Below are 19,592 nucleotides of genomic sequence, written 5' to 3'. Positions count from 1 at the left end.
TTTTGGCTGTTGGACATAATTTTTTTCAAGGATTAAAATAAAGAAACTGGTTTTCATTTTGCATCAGGATCTAAAGGAAGCATGGTACATTATGAAAAACAAAAGCAATATCAAAGGCTTTATTAAAGACTTCCTTGTAAAAAAAAAAACACTAATTAGTTTCAGTTAACATTATGGTCATAAGCAAGTAGAACGGAATAAGCAAATTATGTTCCTTAAACATGCATTAGCTAGAACAGAAACAAAAAGAACGGTTACACAGAATTTCCATTTTGCTGAAGATCCCAGAAAGAAAATATATATTTGTGATAACGTTTAACCCATTTATGGGGCAGGGTATGGATTACTGTATATAAGTTTGTATCTGTCAAGCCCTCACACAGTATGACATATCAGAGAATCTGTTCATATTAGATTTGATTATGTTGATAAAAATTTCCAGTTCCGACAAAGGGATTACCAAAGTGCTTTGCCCACGTTGTTTTTTCTTGATTATTTAAATTCAAAGGCACTGTACAAGTGATTGCCAGTTATTGTCACTTAAAAATCCACTACAGAAAATCTTTAAAAAAGTGCATGGACTGGTACTTCCAAAGGATCATCATAAAGAGCAGTGGAGGATGATGTGTTGTAGATGTCCATGCTACTTATTAGAAAACAGAAAGAACTGGAAGTTTTTCAAGCAGTGTAAATTAGAAAGAAATTTACATGGCAAAAACCAAATGAATAAATCCAATGAGCAATGAACTAAAATAATTTTAGGAATAAATCTAGTTGAGACATCCAACTAAAACAATTTAAAATTTAATTCGAAGCAACTTTTTCGCATGTGTTAATTAAGAAAATGCACTCAGCAATGCCGTTGCCAAGCCAGTTGGGCGTCCTAGGCAACCCAGCCGGTCTGTCAGTGTCGGACTGGGACACCAGGGGCCCACCCAAAAACCTTAGACCAGGGGCCCACCAAAGAACTATAGACCAGGGGTCCATTTTCAGTACTATTATCCTTCGTCTCCTTACTCAACTTCTATCCTCCTAGTCTCTATTCTTTACATACTATAATACTATAATCTATTATTCCATCTATTTAGCCTCTTTGTTCTCATAGAAATAGGGAATGGCCATGAAATAGGCCAAATGTTTATCAGCACAAGGGCCCACTGACACCTGGGCCCACCGGGAGTTTTCCTGGTATCCCTGTGGGCCAGTCCGACAATGCGGTCTGTCACCTCCCACCCCCTGACGAGCACAAAGCACAAGTGAATAGGCACACATGCATGAACTAGCACACACACAGATGCACACAGTCTCCCACTACAGGGGAACAGCAAAGCACAAGTGAGGAGAGTGGAGACAGAGGACTGAACTAATGGTAAGCGGCAGAGAAGGTACATGCCTGGCATCTCCCCAGCCTAACGCCCTAGGCACTTGCCTCATCTTGTTACCCCTAGTTCCAGCCCTGATTGGTTGTCCCTTTCTTTTCTCATCCTTGAGTCAGTATAGCAGGTCAGTTCTCTTTTTAATAAAATTGCTACATGTTTTAGCAACCAGAGCCATTAATACAGAGAATACAAACAGAAAAACACAGCTCTTAATTTCAAATACATTTACATACAGGTATAGGACCTGTTATCCAGAATTCTCGGGAGCTTGGATTTTCCGGATAATAGATTTTTTTTGTAATTTGGATCTTTGGGTCTATTTATTAAACCTCGATTTTTTTCTGGTCAAATTTTTGAAGGGAAAAATGAGGAAGAGGAAAAGAAAGAGAAAAAAAACTCTTTTAGACATTTATTATACCCCAAAGCTAAAAATATGAATAAGAAAATACTCCAGCTAAAACCAGTCAAGGTCATGTTGAAGTTGGCAGATGTCCCTTTTACAATTTGAAGATGTCAGACAACTCAAAAAAAACAATTTGAGTTTCAAATTGTAAAGAGTCGTACAATTCGAATTGTTACACTATTTTGTCAAGACTTTTCCCACACCGACTTTTGCAAGCTGAATTATTTGATAAATTAGTTAAATTTGTGGATGGAAATTAGGTCAATTTGTTTTAATAAAAATGGGATAAATTTGAGTTTTAATAAATACTCACCATAGTCTACTAGAAAATCATGTAAACATTAAATAACCCCAATAGGCTTGTTTTACCTTCAATAAGGAGCAATTATACTGTTTATTAGCCTGAACCAAGTACAAAATATTATATTATTACAGAGATAAAAATAAATAATTTTTAAAAATGTGGATTAATTGAATAAAATGGAGTCTATGGAAGACAGACTTTCAGTAATTCTGAGTTTTCTGGATAATGGGCTCCCAGATGATGGATGACCTGTATAAACAACTGAAAATGTTAAGTTAATCTATTGTGAAAGGTTTTTAGAATTAATTTTTTATTATACAAAAATGACAGTTAAGGGTAGACATCCACTTTAAATAGACTGCAGGACCCCTTTTGTCCTGCAGACAGTCTCGTGTTGTCAAGGAGACTGGTTGACTTAGCCTTTCAAAAAGTGATGATGGCACAGGCTAACAATTTTGATTCATGTGTTGAGTAGTCTTTAAGTGGATCTCTGCACTTCAGTCTTATCACATGGATATTCATGCAGATTGAGATCTAGAATCTTGATGGGCACACTATTGCAGAACTGGTAATTATTGAGAAGTTCTGTAATTAAGGGATGCACAGGCTGGCAATAAAAATTAATTACAAAGAAACAGTACATGCAAAAATATGTTCACCTTTACATACCTTGTAACTTAAAGTGGACAAATACTGTAGCAGCACTCCCATCTTGTATTAGTATTACTTGTCAGCTTGAAAAAGGATCTGGAAGCTCTGAAACGTTGCTGAAGTTACCCTATGAAACAGTAAAGGCGGTTTTATTTTCATAAAGATGGGAGTGCTGCTATTTCTCTACTTTAATAAAAATGAATTATCCTGTTTTCAGATATTAGTCTATAATCATTATGGATTAAATTCTGTCATTGTGCCATTATACAGTGTCACAGTGGGCCAGTAATGTATTCATCATGTGTCTTGCACCATTAGTGTTGTGGTAAACTGTTTGACTGATATGCAAAATTTGTTTCCCCTTTGTTTTCCTACCTTGAATAAAATCACAACTCAAATGTTTGGCTATTTATGAAAAAACCCGAATGTAAAAAAACTCGACTAAATGCAATTGGGGGGAAAAACTCGAATACTCAAATTAAAAGAGTTATCGGAAAAAAAACTTGAAAACTTCGAATTGATAGAGTTTTTGAGCAAAAACCACTGTAAGAAATAGAAAATCATGAAGGCATGATTCAAATGGATCAAGGGACCTCTGCCATTGCATTCTACATGGCCTTGACAGATTTTAGCTGGAGTATTTCTAGATTCAGGCTTTTAGCAGCTTTGGTGCAATATCTTGAAAAAGTCTAGGGTTTTTTTTATCTCAAAAAATTTGAGTTTTTGGGGGAACTACCCATGACAAACTCAGGAAGTTTTTTTTGCAGGAAAAACACAACTTGACCTTTAATTATAATAATAATAATAATACCCTTAGGGGCCAATTCCTTAACTTCGAGTGAAGGATTCGAAATAAAAAAACTTCAAATTTCGAAGTGTTTTTTGGGCTACTTCGACCATCGAATGGGCTACTTCGACCTTCGACTACGACTTCGACTTTGAATCGAAGGATTCGAACTTAAAAAAGAAGTACTGTCTCTTTATGAAAAAACTTTGACCTCTTAGTTTGCCACCTAAAATCTACCGAACCCAATGTTAGCCTATGGGGAAGGTCCCCATAGGCTTGGCTAACTTTTTTTGGTCGAAGGATAATCCTTGGATCGTTGGATTAAAATCCTTCGAATCGTTCGATCGAAGGATTATTCCTTCAATCGTTCGATCGCAGTTTTGACGCAAAATCCTTCGACTTCGATATTCGAAGTCGAAGGATTTCATTCCCAGTCGAATATCGAGGGTTAATTAACCCTCGATATTCGACCCTTGATGAATTTGCCCCTTAGTGGCTACTATCTATCAGCACTCTGATCCTACCCACTGCATTGGCAAGCACAATGCTGCATTGCGACATTAAACTTTTTATTCTGGTGCCAAATTAAAAATAAAAAGATAAAGACCCAAGGTCTATTGTTTGTTCTTTCCTTGGATGTTCCTGGATGTACTCCTTATGGTTCTTTATTATTTTGCTGACTGTCAGCCTGTTCCCGACTTCCCTGCTTGAAGTCAGTCTCAACGATTTGCCCATTTTTGATCATGAACTCTTTACATTTGGACTTGTACCCTGTTCTCCAGTCCTCACTTCCGATAACAAGGCATAGTGTTCCTGACACTATCTTACCTTGTTAAAATAAATGTATTTTTCCTAAACATTTTCTGTCATATAGGAAATCTATCTCTTCTTCGTTCTTTAGATTGATTGAGGTGGGTGTCAGCATTTTCACATGGATTTACCTGGAAGAAACACCAACTTTATTATGTATGTATTGAACTAAAAATTGTGTAAAAAATAAATAGCACAGTCATAGTGATTTGTGGGAAAGAATAAGATCAGCACACAGTAGCTCTGACTATTAAATAAATGTCAAAATACAACAGATAAACAATCATTTTAAAACAATCTGAATCAGATAAATTAAATTATGCATTTATATGCTTCCTGTAGATGTATACTCTTACTGTACTGTATCATAAAATATATTGCCTTCAGTATTTCCTGGAACAAAAGCACAACCACATTTATGAGTATTTGCTTATATTTAATACCATAAAAATCAACATGTTGTTAAATGCATTGTATATATAGTTATTCGTAGACTTTAAAAAGGACAGTTAGAAATAAAAGACTAATTATACTTAAAATGCAATACTCTTTCTGACATATGCTTTGTACTGAAAAAGAAAAAAAAAAAAAATTATAATAATAAAAAATGATGTATATATATTTATATTTTACACAGACATGCACACGGAAAACATGATAGCCTCCCTCTGACTCACAGGGACCCCTTCCACCCAATTAAAATTTTTGAACCCCTCCAACCTTTTGCTCAATGTTGATGTGGTTTATTCAAGAACTTATCTCAGCTTTTCATTGTTGGAGGTGCATAAGTACTTCAGGTCCCATAATCGATCAATGAACATGGAACAAGGTGAGGAAGAGGATGAATAAGTGTACCAGGCTCTATCAGGTGGGCTGGAAAATAGTCCCTACAAGTCAGAGGTCAGCTATCATGGTTGCCTCTCAATTTGGCAGTTCACATAATGTTTGTACCTTTTTAACCATAAGCATAACTCCGTATGAGTTTATGTCATGGAGGGTTGTAAATTTCATTTAATTTAACAAATACTGTTAAAAGTGTGATTAGGTAATGCTTTATATTCAAAGTTACATCAGTTTTATTCATTTAGGAAAATAACATTTTTAATAATGCATGAGGTATATTTTCTCTTTAAAATGTATTTCCCTTTGCAAAATGTGTTGCAAAGTGTTACTAGCTATATATGTAATAACCTATTCGACTGTAAATTATAAGGCCATTCAAAAGATATTTTAAATGGAAGTCCTGAACAAAGCAAACACAATTTATGACCCTAGCTTAATGACCTCACCTTTTCTACCAGCAGGATTTTACGAGATTAAGTTCAGCAATATCTAGAACAATATAAGAGGGGGGGGGGAAACCCTGTCTTATAACTTTAATTTCATCTGGGAATATATTATTTATTTTAGTATAAGAGTGATATCCCACTTGTAACATAGTATAAATGTGTTAAATTTATATTTCACAGATAGTGAGAGGTGTTTATTGTACAATGGAAAAACTTAGAGCCCATTTATTTGTATAGGGAATTAAATAGGGTAGATATTATTTTAAAATATAAGGACATCAGAAATCACTAAGGTTTTTCAAACAAAATAAAAGTAATAAAAAATGAGTATACTAATATATATTATATAAAGGTTAGGTTTTATTGACTCCAGAATGACAATCTGACCCAGCATGAAAATAGCATATTAGAATAATTAATTTGTGAATGTGACTCAACACAGTGCCAAAAGGGACTGTTATGAACACACTGGAAGATTCCAAAAGAATTAGACATCCCGCTGACCATATGTGGTGAGTACAACTGCATCCTTGAATAAGCCCAAACTTCGAAGCAGAAAATAACCATGTACATCTAATAACAATAAGATTATATACAATATATATAATATATACAATATAACGGCTGACATTCAGTGATCATAAACCAGGGCATTAACAAAACTTTATTTTTAATAGCAACTTTCCTTCCAGAACATTTGAAGTAGGATAAAGTGAATTCAGCTAAAGCTTTTGAGTATTACGGGGAAATGAGTTGTTAGATGGTTCCTTGTTGTTCAGCTCATAGATTACGTTAAATATACCTTTCTTATAGAATGATTTTTATACAAGTAACTACCAGCAGTTCCATTGTAAGAGACACAGCAGTAACCGTGTATCACTACACTGCTCTTAAAGGAGAAGGAAAAGTTAAAATTAAGTAAGCTTTATCAGAAATATCTATATAAATACACCAGTAAACCCTCAAAGTAATGCTGCTCTGAGTCCTCTGTCATAGGAACAACTACATTTCTTTCCTTCTATTGTGTAACATGGGCTTCTGTATCAAACTTCCTTCTTTCATCTAAAACCTCCAGGACACGTGATTGAGCATGCTCAGTTTGCTCCTCTCTCCCCTCCCTTCTGTTATCTGAGCTCATAGCTATGAGTGAGCAGGGAGAGACTCAGTCAGGGAGTGACATCACACCAAGCTTATATGGCAGCAGTATCTTAAACAAGAGTGAGTTTCTAGAGCTGTTTACTCAGGTATGGTAAAACATTCTACAGAATAAATATAGGGGCAAATTCACTAACAGGCGAAAATTCGCCAGCATTGGCTTAGCGCACATCGCAACACTTCGCTAGGCGTAAATTCGACTGGACAACGCTAATTCACGTAGATCCGAAGTTGCGCACAGGGTAACGAATGCTCTCAGCAGTTTGAAGTTACGCTAGCGTTGGCTAATTAGCATACGGCGCGCAGTTAAAGTACAATGCCCGTATATGCTGCAGCAAATACATTACACTACACAAGGCCAGGGAACCTTAATAAAATTATATAAAATTGTTATATTGCCCTACACATGTACCCACAGTATAGTTTAGGTGCCATATGTTAGGGTGATAGACTGAAAAAGATCATACATTTTTTTTGGGGTACCCTCCTTCTCTCCTACATTTGCTAACAAATGGCACCTAGCGTTGTCCAAGCGAATTAAGCCTGGCGAAGTGTTGCGATGTGCACAAAGCCAGCGCTGGCAGTTTTCACCGGTTAGTGAATTTGCCCCTATGTGACTTTGCCACCATGTAATTCAGAGCTTTCTGGATGACAGGTTCTGGATGACAGGTAATGTATAGAGGGAAGTACTTCAGACAACACCAAATTGCATTTTTCTAGAAGCATTTAAAATAGGACGTGACAGTTTATACTGTACATGTATGGGATCCATTATCCGGAAACCCATTATTCAGAAAGCTCCAAATTACTGAAAGGCTGTCTCCCATAGACTCCATTTTATCCAAATAATCTAAATTTCTGTAAAAAGAAAACAGTACCTTGTACATGATCCCAACTAAGATATAATTGATCCTTATTGGAAGCAAACCCAGCCTATTGGGTTTATTTAATGTTTACATGATTTTCTAGTAGACTTAAGTTATGGGATTCAAATTACAGAAATATCTGTTATCTGGAAAGCCCCAGGTCCTGACCATTCTGTATAACAGGTCCCATACTGTACTGTATACTGCTGGTTTACTACATTATAATTACAGTTCGTATTTTTAATTGTAAGTGTGTCATGTCACACATTTGTATGGAAAGTTTTATTTTCTTTACTTGTGACATCTTAATAATTATCCCTGCGTTCTAAGCAAAATGTGAAATTTGATCCTTTTATTGAACTGTGCTAAAACAGTTTGTTGAATATTTCTCTATTCTGCCAGGAATTATGAAACCTAATCTCTTCGCAAGGAGATTTACAGGGCTTGAAGCATTCATGTTGGACTCTGTGTAATGTCAAATGCTTAAATCTACCCAGGGTTTAGAAGTACCTGTAGCTACAGGATTATTCTAGTAAAAGCAAACCTATTGCTACTGTATCTAATCAAAGTGACTGCTTTGCTTTGCTTGCCAAGGGTGAATGTTTAAAGAAGTAGGCTTTGCCATTTGTATCACAAATTGTTTGCCTGGGCTCTGATTTCTGAAGGTTATTGCCTTATCTGTGTACATAGATTATAGGGAAAAAAGAAGGCAACGCATCAAATCTGAATGCTAAAATTAAGAAATCATCTATGGGGCAGATTTATCAAAGGTCGATGTGAAAATTCAAATTTAAAAAATTTGAATTTCAAGCTAATTTTTGTGTACTTCGACTAGGAAATAGTCCAAATTCGAATTTCGAAATTTATCATGTATTGTCTCTTTAAAAATTCTAGTTTGACCATTCACCATCTACACCTGCCGAATTGCTGTTTTAGCATATGGGGGACCTCCTAGAACCTATTTGGAGTCAATTGGTGGACTTTGAAAAATCAAAGTTTTTTCTTGGAAAAAAAAAATTTGAATCGAATTTGATCGAATGCGCTATTATTTTGTTTCGTACGATTTGAATTTGATCAAAAACAGACCTATTCAATCAAAAACTGACCTATGAGGCCAAAAAAATTACATTTGATTAATTTTGGTTGGTCTTTTTGAATTCCAAAGTTTTTGCAATTCGAAATTCGAACCTTGATAAATATAATACAGGTGGGCTTGGATATATATTTATTTTATCAGTATCTCAAATTCACTGGTTTCAAAATATATGATGACTTTGATAATAAAGTACACATGCATTTAATATTTAAAAGGGAGAGTTAACTTGCTTGGTACCTCAATATAAATTTTCTCTTTAAAAGTAGGTGCTACAAATGTATTATTCTTTCCAAATGCAAAGGTAATTTATATAAAATTCATTTCAAATAAAGTTTTATTTCAAATACCGTATTTAAAAATACAGAAGCACAAGAAGATGAAATCTCTAGCAAATCAAGAGTAAGAGCATTTGTCATGTAGGCGCATATTTATCTAAATACACAAATTGCTTAATTATCATGGTATGATATGCTTATTCATAAAGCTGTGTCATAATACAATCAAACCATGATATTACATTTCCCAAGGGACTATTAATTACGGGAAACATATGATCCAGGGATGTAAAATGAGGGTTCTACTCTATTATGTAGATATTTTATTTTATTAATTTTATGAATATTTTTGGCTATGTTTAAGTGCAGGCTCAATGTGTAGATATTACATGTAGGTATTTAAGGCAAACATCCTTGCATCTTACATGTGGGGGCTTATTCATCAAAGGTCGAGTGTTAGAGGTTTTTTTTGCCTCAAATGAACTCAAATGAACTTGAAACTCAAATGGTATTTTATTTAAAGGAAGAGTAACACCAAATAATTTAAGCATTTTAAAGGAATGACAATATAATGTGCTGTTGTCCTCCACTAGTAAAACTGGTGTGTTTGCTGCTACACAGCAGCTTGTTTTATAAACTATTGTAGAGTTTCAGAAGCAAACACACCAGTTGTACCAGTGCAGTACAACAGTACATTATATTTTCATTACTTTAAAACACTTTCATTTTTTGGTGTTACGGTTTCTTTAAGAAAATTTGAGTATTGACAAAAAATATTTGAAAACTCAAATTTTTGTGGAAAAAACAACTTGATCCATAATAAATCTGCCCCTTACCTTCAGATAATTTGAAAATTAGAAAAAAATAAAAGAAACAGTTGTGTCAACAGCATTGTTGACAAATCATGGAGATTTTGTAATTGTAAAATGTAAGTGTATAGAGTTTAATCCAAATGTAAAGTTGGCTACTTTGGAAAGCTGTAGGGTATGTTGCCCAATAAGTGACACTAATGTTACCAGTGTTACCCTATGTTGCATCGTGTGTTTAATTACTGTTTTAAGGGGGATGATTGGAAGGAATAAACACATTGCATTTCTAAGGCTTTAATGAGCATAACATTTGTAAAGAAAGACCATGTCTGGTCTAATTTGAAATATAGTTCCATTAACACGGTCCTTTTGGAAGCAGGTAATAAAGTCTTGACTAGGTGGTACTTAACGCCAGCTAAAATAGCGAAGATATACCGCACTTCTAACAACCATTGCTTCCGAGGGTGTAGAATGCCAGGCACGATGGGGCATATTTGGTGGACGTGCCCGAGGGTTATTAGATTTTGGAGGAGGGTCTATCAACTAATATTTTCGGTTTTTCAAATTAATCTAAGGCAGCACCCTTACGAAGCCTTAATGGGACTACCTCCTCCAAATATCCCGAAAATTCAATGTAAATTGTTGAATCACATATTCTTGGCGGCCAGACAAACGATAGCGAAATGCTGGAAGTGCCCCACTGTCAATTACACTATGTTTAAAAATAAGGTCGATTGGATATATGTGAATGAAAGGCTCTCGGGGTTGGCCACGGACAGGTTACAGACGATTAACAAAATTTGGCAACCCTGGATTAGGTATAGGTATAATGGTACAGTTTCGGGCGCCATTTGATGGGTTGCGATAGCGGGGCAGTCAGGCACTCTATATGTACTTGATTTCCATTCTCACTCCATGGTAACTGGGTCTCCACCGGTTAGGTTATGATGACCGTTTTTTTTTTGTTTTTTTCTGTTTGTTTTGTATTTCGATTTGTGGTATGATGTTGAATTGTTGACACTATTGTTGAAACGAAAACAGTGGTTCGCATTTATACATAAAATGTAGTTCTGTATCATGGCCGGTACGTACCGTTTTGTGAATGTATCGGGAGTATGCATTTTGATATTAACAGAATGTAATGTGATGGTATATTTCTGCAAGGAACTACACAAATAAAAATATTTAAAAAAAATAAAAAAAGAAAGACCATGTACGTATCCTGGTATGCATTTAAATATTTGAAAATGTATGTTGTAATTCCTGGAGATGTGAATGCCTTTGATATTTCCTTTATCCAAATGGTGGCCGACTCTTTAAAACACCCAGAGCCCTAGCATGTTTCACACAGTTCAGGCTTGGGATTGTGGGAGGCACAGATATAAAATATTTGTAGCTTAAATTATAATAAACGCCTTCCTAACCATTTAGATACTGGTGCAAAAAAGTTTGGGTTGTTAGTAATCTCACAGAGAAGGTGAATATGCAGAAAGTCTGAACTAAACATTCAGATGGTTGTTTACAAAAATCCGAATCGATCTAATTTTTTAAATTAAAAAAAACATGACCAAACTCTAATACCTGATTTGACCTTATTTATTACTAAAAAAGCTTGATTTAATCAGTTCAGGTAAAAACTTGATAACATCATGCAAAAACCCAATCATACAATTTGTTTTGTGTGTTTTCCAAAATTGCTAGATTTTTTCTAATTATACAGATTTTACAGATTTTTGCCGGAAAAGTCAGAAAAGGTTGGACTTTTGGGCTAATTCCAGCGCAGACCACAGAAACCTCAAAATAGGATAGGGACCTCTGCCACTGACTTATATACAACCTCGGCAGTTCTGAGATGATTTTTGGGTGAAGGCTTTTTGCTGCATCGGGCTTTAATAAAATTGAAAAATGTGAGTTTTGCCTTAAAACTGGAGTTTAGTAAATAACTCTCTCAGTGTACATAAACTTGTTCTGTTAGGACCTATTCTAATATTTCCATTTTTTATTTATAATATTGAAATAAGGAAGGCAAATTTTGCTGTATGAGGGGATTTCTGAATAAGACATCAAATTTCCAGTCATCAGAGGATAATTTATTGATACTTGTCAAAAGGAAGTACCAGTCTAACAGAAATCAAGACAAAAGGAATGCCTGATGAATTTCCTTTGATGTGTCTTTTATAAAAGTCCTTGGTAATACATATTGATGAACTCCAAATTGTCTTGCCTGAAGGGAAAAGTAGGCTGCTTTACACTGTCTTATAAATATTCATCAAAGGAACAAGACTTCTGCTTCCAGGCGTGAGGTGAATGATTATGTTTATATGATTGCTTTGGAATGTGGATAATTAGTAAAAGTATATTTGACAAGTTGATATTCACAGAACTCCCATTTGGGCCTCCTTGGACTATTTCTGTTTATCAATAATCCAGTAAAACAATACTTATTTAATAGTTAATTTATTGATTGACTCCATTCTTAATATTACATTTTAGTTATGTCGAGTTTGGAAGAAAGTTTACCTGCGATTAGCATTTTGATTTCTGAACAAAGTTCTCATTCAGTTACATCTTTATATTTTTACACTTAGGGGCAGATGTATCAAGGGTCGAATATCGAGGGTTAATTAACCCTCGATATTCGACTGCCGAATTAAAATCCTTTGACTTAGAATATCGAAGGAATAATCGTTCGATTGAACGATTAAATCCTTCGAATCGAATGATTCAAAGGATTTTAATCCATCAATCGAAGGATTATCCTTCGATCAGAAAATTGTTAGCAAGCCTATGGGGACCTTCCCCATAGGCTAACATTGGCCTCGGTAGGTTTTAGGTGGCGAACTAGGGGGTCGAAGAAATTTTTAAAGAGACAGTACTTCGATTATCGAATGGTCGAATATTCAAACGATTTTTAGTTCGAATCCTTCGATTCGAAGTCGAAGGTCATAGTCGAAGGTCGAAGTAGCCAATTCGATGGTCGAAGCAGCCAAAAAAAACATTCGAAATTCGAACTTTTTTTCCTCTATTCCTTCACTCGAACTTAGTGAATGGGCCCCTAAAAGTTGGTAATCCATGTTAAATATCAATAAATGAAAATGCAAATGAAAAAACAGGAAGAACACCCATTCAGTATATGGAACATTGTGCAAAGGCTGCAGTTTCATTGCCCAGGGTGAAGTCCTAAAATAGTATCAAAACTAATATTCACTAAGCTAATTATGTGTATGTTGGTTTATTTATAAAGGACTTCAACATATATTTGTATAGCTTTAATCTCTGATGATGATAATGATGATGATGATTATAATAACAATGATAAAAATAATAATGAATACGGTCTGTAGCTTGTCCATCAACATATACTATTCTATTTTAATTTTTCATATGTCCTGGTTCCCTCACATACTTGTACTGATATCTTCCTATGGTCTTTACCAGGCCCGGATTTGTGGCGAGAACACAAAGACCCGGGTCTAGGGCGTCAAGACTGTAGGGGCGGCATGTTGACCAGCCACACTCTCAGAAGCTTTTCTCTCCCGTGGAGAGATGGTTATGCGCAAAGTGGTGGGTGCTAGGACCATGCAGCCTCGGGGTGCTCCAAGATGGAAATTCGGGCTGGTCTTCACCAGGGGGTGGCATTCTAGTGTGGGTTCTTCTAGGTGGTTCTTCACAGTGAGGACAGTGAGGTTGTGGAATGCACTGCTGGGTGATGTTGTGATGGCTGATTCAGTTAATGCCTTTAAGAATGGCTTGGATGATTTCTTGGCCAGACATAATATCAAAGGCTATTGTGATACTAAACTCTATAGTTAGTATAGGTATGGGTATATATCATTTATGTAAAAGTAGGGAGGGGTGTGTGTATGGATGCTGGGTTTTCATTTGGAGGGGTTGAACTTGATGGACTTTGTCTTTTTTCAATCCAATTTAACTTACTATGTAACTATGTAACCTGAGCCTTCTGGCCCTGACAATATCGAACTGCTAGGAATCTCTGTGGATTGTCTACTTCAATCATTAATAAATCTGTACCGTAGTCTTTCACTACACGTTTGCTCATTCTTGCTTTTCTCTAAAGACCAGTAAGACCAACTTTGTGTTTAGTATTATTAAACTTATAACCAAAACCTTGACTTAACTCCAATACTTTTTTTACTCCAGGTTCAGTGGATTTCAATCTCTTGCAGCTTTTCTTCGCTAAAATGCATTCTGTATTGTCAAATGTTTACCCTTTAAAAGCTAAAAAAACATTTATTTATTTCAAATGATCTTCTTATGCAAATCAATATGCAATTATTTTTTTATTATTTGTGGTTTTTTTAGTTATTTAGCTTTTTATTTAACAGCTCTTCAGTTTGAAGTTTTAGCAATCTGGTTGATAGGGTCCAAATTACAATAGCAACCATACATCTATTTGAATAAGAGACTGGAATATGAATAGGAGAAGGCCTGAATAGAAAGATGAGTAATTACAAGTAGCAATAGCAATTAATGTGTTGCCTTACAGAGCATTTGCTTTTTAGATGGGGGTCAGGGTCAGTGAAGAGTCAGAAGAAGAAGGCATATAATTCAAAAACTATGAAAAAATAAATAATGAAGACCAGTTAAAAAGTTGCTTAGAATTAGTCATTTTATAAAATACTTAAAAGTTAACTTGAAGGTGAGCCACCCCTTTAAAGTATTAAATGTTATTTTCATTATATGCTGTATAATGTACCCCCTACTGTAATTTATATAGTGAATAAAGTACTGCCTATTGTAAAATATAAGGATATTATAAGTTACAGAGGAGTTCCATAACAATATAAAAACACTTGGCAGAGGCCAAGTGTTTTTATACAGGTCATGGAACTCTGATGTGACTTCTAATATCCTAATATTTTGCAACTGGGGGTACTTTATTTATTATATTGCATAAGTTTCAGGGAGTCATGTGACAGAAATCAGGAAATCACATGGACCGCATGTGACCATATGATCCGGAAACGTTTGATCACTGTGAAGTGTTGTGAGCACCATGGAATAAAGTTTGGGATTCCCCCGTTTGTAGCAGACAAGGTATTGGCTCTCTTTTTTCCTGATATATATTACTGGTGAGTGGCTAGGCCAGTGCCTTTAACTAATCCCCTTAATTGAACTGTAATTTGTAGTCATGTGACAGAAATGACATCACTTAGCTCTGATTATAACTGATGACTTCACTAAGCACCATTTATAAGGATATAATTTACTGGATATTCATGTCTCTTGTGTATTTTAAAGATATTATAAGTCCTCTATGACCGTTACATGAATGCATGAAAGCACAAGGCCACAGGCCAATATATAATCTTCAAGTAATCATTATAATCTACAGATAAATGCATACTGTATAAGTGAGTCAAGAACTTTCTCTCTTTGCTGCAGAAAAAAATGTCTGGTACAAATGTGCCATACGCAGGCCCGGATTTGTGGAAAGGCCGCCTATGCCTGGGCCTAGGGCGGCAGGATTTTAAGGGGGTGGCATGCTGCCCCACCACACCCACATTGGTTCAAAAACACTGGGGATGCTCTGGAGATACAATCATTTTTTACATTTCCCGTGCGCCAATCCCCATTGCTCCAGTCCAGATGATGAAAATTTGCACGAATAAAGGGAAGAGGACAGGGGCGATTAACGGTAGTGGGCCTAGGGGCACCCACTATGTAAATCTGGCCCTGGGCATAGGGTAAGATTTTCCAACACTTTTTAAAAAATAATAATTGCTTATGTTAGGTGGTCCCCCCCCCCGCCATCCATGAACAGTGTGATTCACAAATATTCTTGCCCCATACATGCTCATTTATACTAACACTGTGCCATACACTGTGTGTTTGCCAGTTTGTTAGATGCTTGTTAGATGTGCCTAATGCTGTGCATAAGGGGCAAGATAAAAGTTGCACTGCACTCTGGATCTTAGTGCTCTGTAATACAAAAAGAGCACACAGTAACACTACATATACTACATTTGAAAATAAGCCTTACTGTGTAGATATTTTATAACAATTGCATTATAGTACAGTATCTCCATAAAGATCCACACCACACCATTTCTCAAAACTCCTTTTTACCTGTGAAATTTCAATTATTTACTACAGACAGCATATAACAAATTGTTTCCAAATTCTGAAAACTGTAATTAATTATCTATCCCAATTTCATTTCATATAACTTCAGATATGTAGTTCTGTTTTTAGGGCATAATTATAATGATTATAATAATTGTTGATTATTGATTATTGCTACTTTTATGATAACAGAATATTAAATGAAACAGAAAAAGTTAGCCCTATTTGGATATTATTGCAAATTTGTATTATCTACTACGTCAATAAATACTTAGCAGCCTAAGATAACTGCTAGAGTCTCCTGCTTATAATTATATTTTATTGGAAAGAAGCAACCTGTCTTAAGAAGAAAGAAGAGAAAAGAAGAAGAGGCAATACAGAGGAGGATGAAGGGTACTTTTAATGAAATGCAAGATAGTCACTGTGGTTGGATGGGTTAAGCAGGTAGAAAGAGTTACTATTAGAAGAAATATGATAGCCAGGGTTGCATTTACTGTAGTTTGCTCTAGGCACCCCATCCACATCAGCCCACTGCCATCCTTTGGCAATCGGTGCATCGCAGAAGACCAAGGTACCCATCACTTCCCCCCAGCCCCATTGCCTGATTTAGCCACAGTATCCAGATTTGTGCTGGAGAGATTATTTTTAGAGTGATATTTTATTTACCATAAACCACCTGAGGAACATCCCTCTAAAGCTGCTGTCATAGAAATGGGCCCTCAGATGTTGATATGGTAAACATGGACTTGCCTTTAGAACTGCATCACAGTTGCACATGGATTTTATAGTTAATGATTAAACTGTTGTGTGGAATCATTTTTTTGCTAATGGTTATTAGTAACAGACTGGTAATTACCAAAACTGTATTATTAACTTAAAGTGTTAGTTGCTGTTATGATGTATATTTGTGCATGAAGGGTGAAGAAATGTAGGAAACACCAATTTTCTTTTTTAATGATTAGAAAGTCATGCTTCCCCTACAGTGTTCTTTATGCCTCAACTGCTTAAAACCTGACATGAAGCTTAATAAGCTTCAGATAATGTAATCTCCATATAATGGGATTTTTTGAAGCTAGTTGCTAAGTGTATGAATTATTATAAGAAAAGAAAGCAAAATGCAAAATCAAAGAGCCAACTTCAGAAGTTCAAACTAAGGGCAAAACACACTTCCATCAACAAAATTGTTTAATAAGAGACTATCAATGGTTCAGCATGTTAAGGATCCTTAAATTAGAAATGTGATGTCTAGATATAATTAAAGCTGACGTGGTGGTGTGACCAGGATTTGTAACATTTTTTATATGCATTATTCTTGCTAAAAATAAATGATTTCCCAGAGTATGAATCGAGTCGGAATAATGTGAATATAGAATTATATTGCATGCAAATGACTGTAATCCAAATAACAAAACACATTTGTCTGCACAGGAAAGGAGTTAGATGTCATTAATAAAATGATAAAATGTAATACATTTAATTTATAGCAAATGTTCCAAAATATGTAGCGAGCACAGATTCACACCCATTTAGTGAGTAGTAGTAGTAGTAGAGAGAAAAGTTCACCCAAATTTTATAAAGAACTGCAAATACCTACCTTTTCAAGAATGGAAATTTAGGAGGGATAAGTGTGGTTGCATCACAACCACATTATAAATATATTAAGAAAGGCAAATCCAGTTGACTTTAGCTGATCTAAACAACCATGCAAGCAATAAAGAAATAGTGTATGGTTATTATTTTAGTTGCCTTGAGGTTTAAAAATAAACATTTCGTGGTCCATATCAGATGTTTGAAGCAAGACTTTCTGAACAACAGAAAAAAGAATAAACTTAATGCAAAGATATTCATGATATCTTGTACCCCAGGGCACATGATGGGGTTTTGAAGAATAGGTTTGCTGATGAAGTAGAGAGTTGTTATCATTTTGATTATCGGGGTCTGAACACAATTACTTTCAAGTGAATTGACCATTTTAAGAAGCTCAAGATCATCTCCATACTGGATCTTCAAGGGAATTACATTTTTATATGCAAGTGATGAATGAAAGATTGCTGATAATACTAGCAATGGTCACAATGAATACACCATTATGCATTTTTTTCTATGTGATGCTTTAAAAATGCTTCTTGCATCCAACCAAGATTTTCCCCTTAAACAGATTCTACCAAGGTTTCAGCAGTTCTGGCTGGCCTATTACCTTGGGACTCAACAGTTTATACAGTTTACCAACTGCAACAGATGTTAAATTAAAAGCACCTCCTTAAGTGTTACCCATATTATTTCACATACTAGAATAGGACCTGAAGCAAATTGGACTCATGAACAGTGATGGGCGATTCTGTAATATTTGACACGAGCGTCAATTTTTATACGTGCGACTATTTTGTCCAAATGCATTAAAGTCAATATGCGTCTGAATATTTTTTATGCGCGACAATTTATATTATTTTTGTTGTGGCGGAAATTCTCTGTGAAACCATGCCTGCCAAATTTATGCACCCATCAATACTCATAAAGACTCAGTCTGCCTTAAACAGATTAGGATCTGAACTTTTCATATATTGTCAAGAAGTCACACAGCAATGAAGGTAGCCCCTGTCCTAGCACCAATCATACTGTACATTACTGAACTGAAAATTCTTTTTGAGCTTGCTAATAGACCTCCCCCCCCAAAAAAGCAATATGTGAAAAAACTGTATCCCTCTGATTTCTACAGAGAGGAAGCAAGGATTTGTGAAAGCATAATCAGCTATGGACAGCACATTTCATTATAAAGAAAGTAGAAAAGGCATTCTGTCATTCCTAGTTAGAATATTAACTGGTTAGAGTGTCTTGTGTCCCTAATGTTGGGGTTTGGTTTGTAGCTGAAAGGGTGGAACAAACTTGTCTGAAATAATACATACCTTAATCATTTTTGACAAATTAGATTTGTTTACCTTAATACAAGGACATATGGACCTTCTATTCCCCTAGTGCAAATTTGTTAATTAATACATATGTAGATGTAAGCTGCAGAATACACACTGGGTGGGTAAAGCTGTAAAAATAAGGAGTTTTAATTGCTGTCTGTCCACTTGTGGTAAACTACAATGATGGAAATGTGTTTAACCAGTGACTATTTCCCATACTATTTCCTATACTATTGAAAGAGAAAAGCACCGATTGTAGCACACATTTACAAACATTTGATAACATACTGTATATTCACTGTATATTCATTCAACTACTTATACCTGTTAATTATGTTACTACAGGTATGGGAATCTGTTATCCGGAAACCTGTTATCCTGAAATCATCAAATTACTGAAAGTAATAGTCTATCTACCATAGACTCCATTTTATCCAAATAATCAAAAAGTTTAAAAATGATTTCCTTTTTCTCTGTATTAATAAAACAGTACCTTGCACTTGATCCAAACTAAGATATAATTAAACCTTATTGGAAGCAACACCAGCCTATTGAGTTTATTTAATGTTTAAATCATTTTCTAGTAGTATTAATAGAGAACTAAGTAGTGATGGGCGAATTTGCGCCGTTTCGCTTCGCTGAAAAATTCGCGAATTTCGCGCGAAATTCGCGAAACGGCGAAAAATTCGCGAAACGGCGCCGGCGCCTCGTTTTTGACGCCGGCGCCCGTTTTTGACGCCGGCGCCCGTTTTTCCGACGCCGGCGCCCGTTT

This window comes from Xenopus laevis, chromosome 5L (assembly GCF_017654675.1).
Source record: "Xenopus laevis strain J_2021 chromosome 5L, Xenopus_laevis_v10.1, whole genome shotgun sequence".
NCBI classification, from domain to species: Eukaryota; Metazoa; Chordata; class Amphibia; order Anura; family Pipidae; genus Xenopus; species Xenopus laevis.
Note: the sequence above shows the minus strand (reverse complement) of the source record.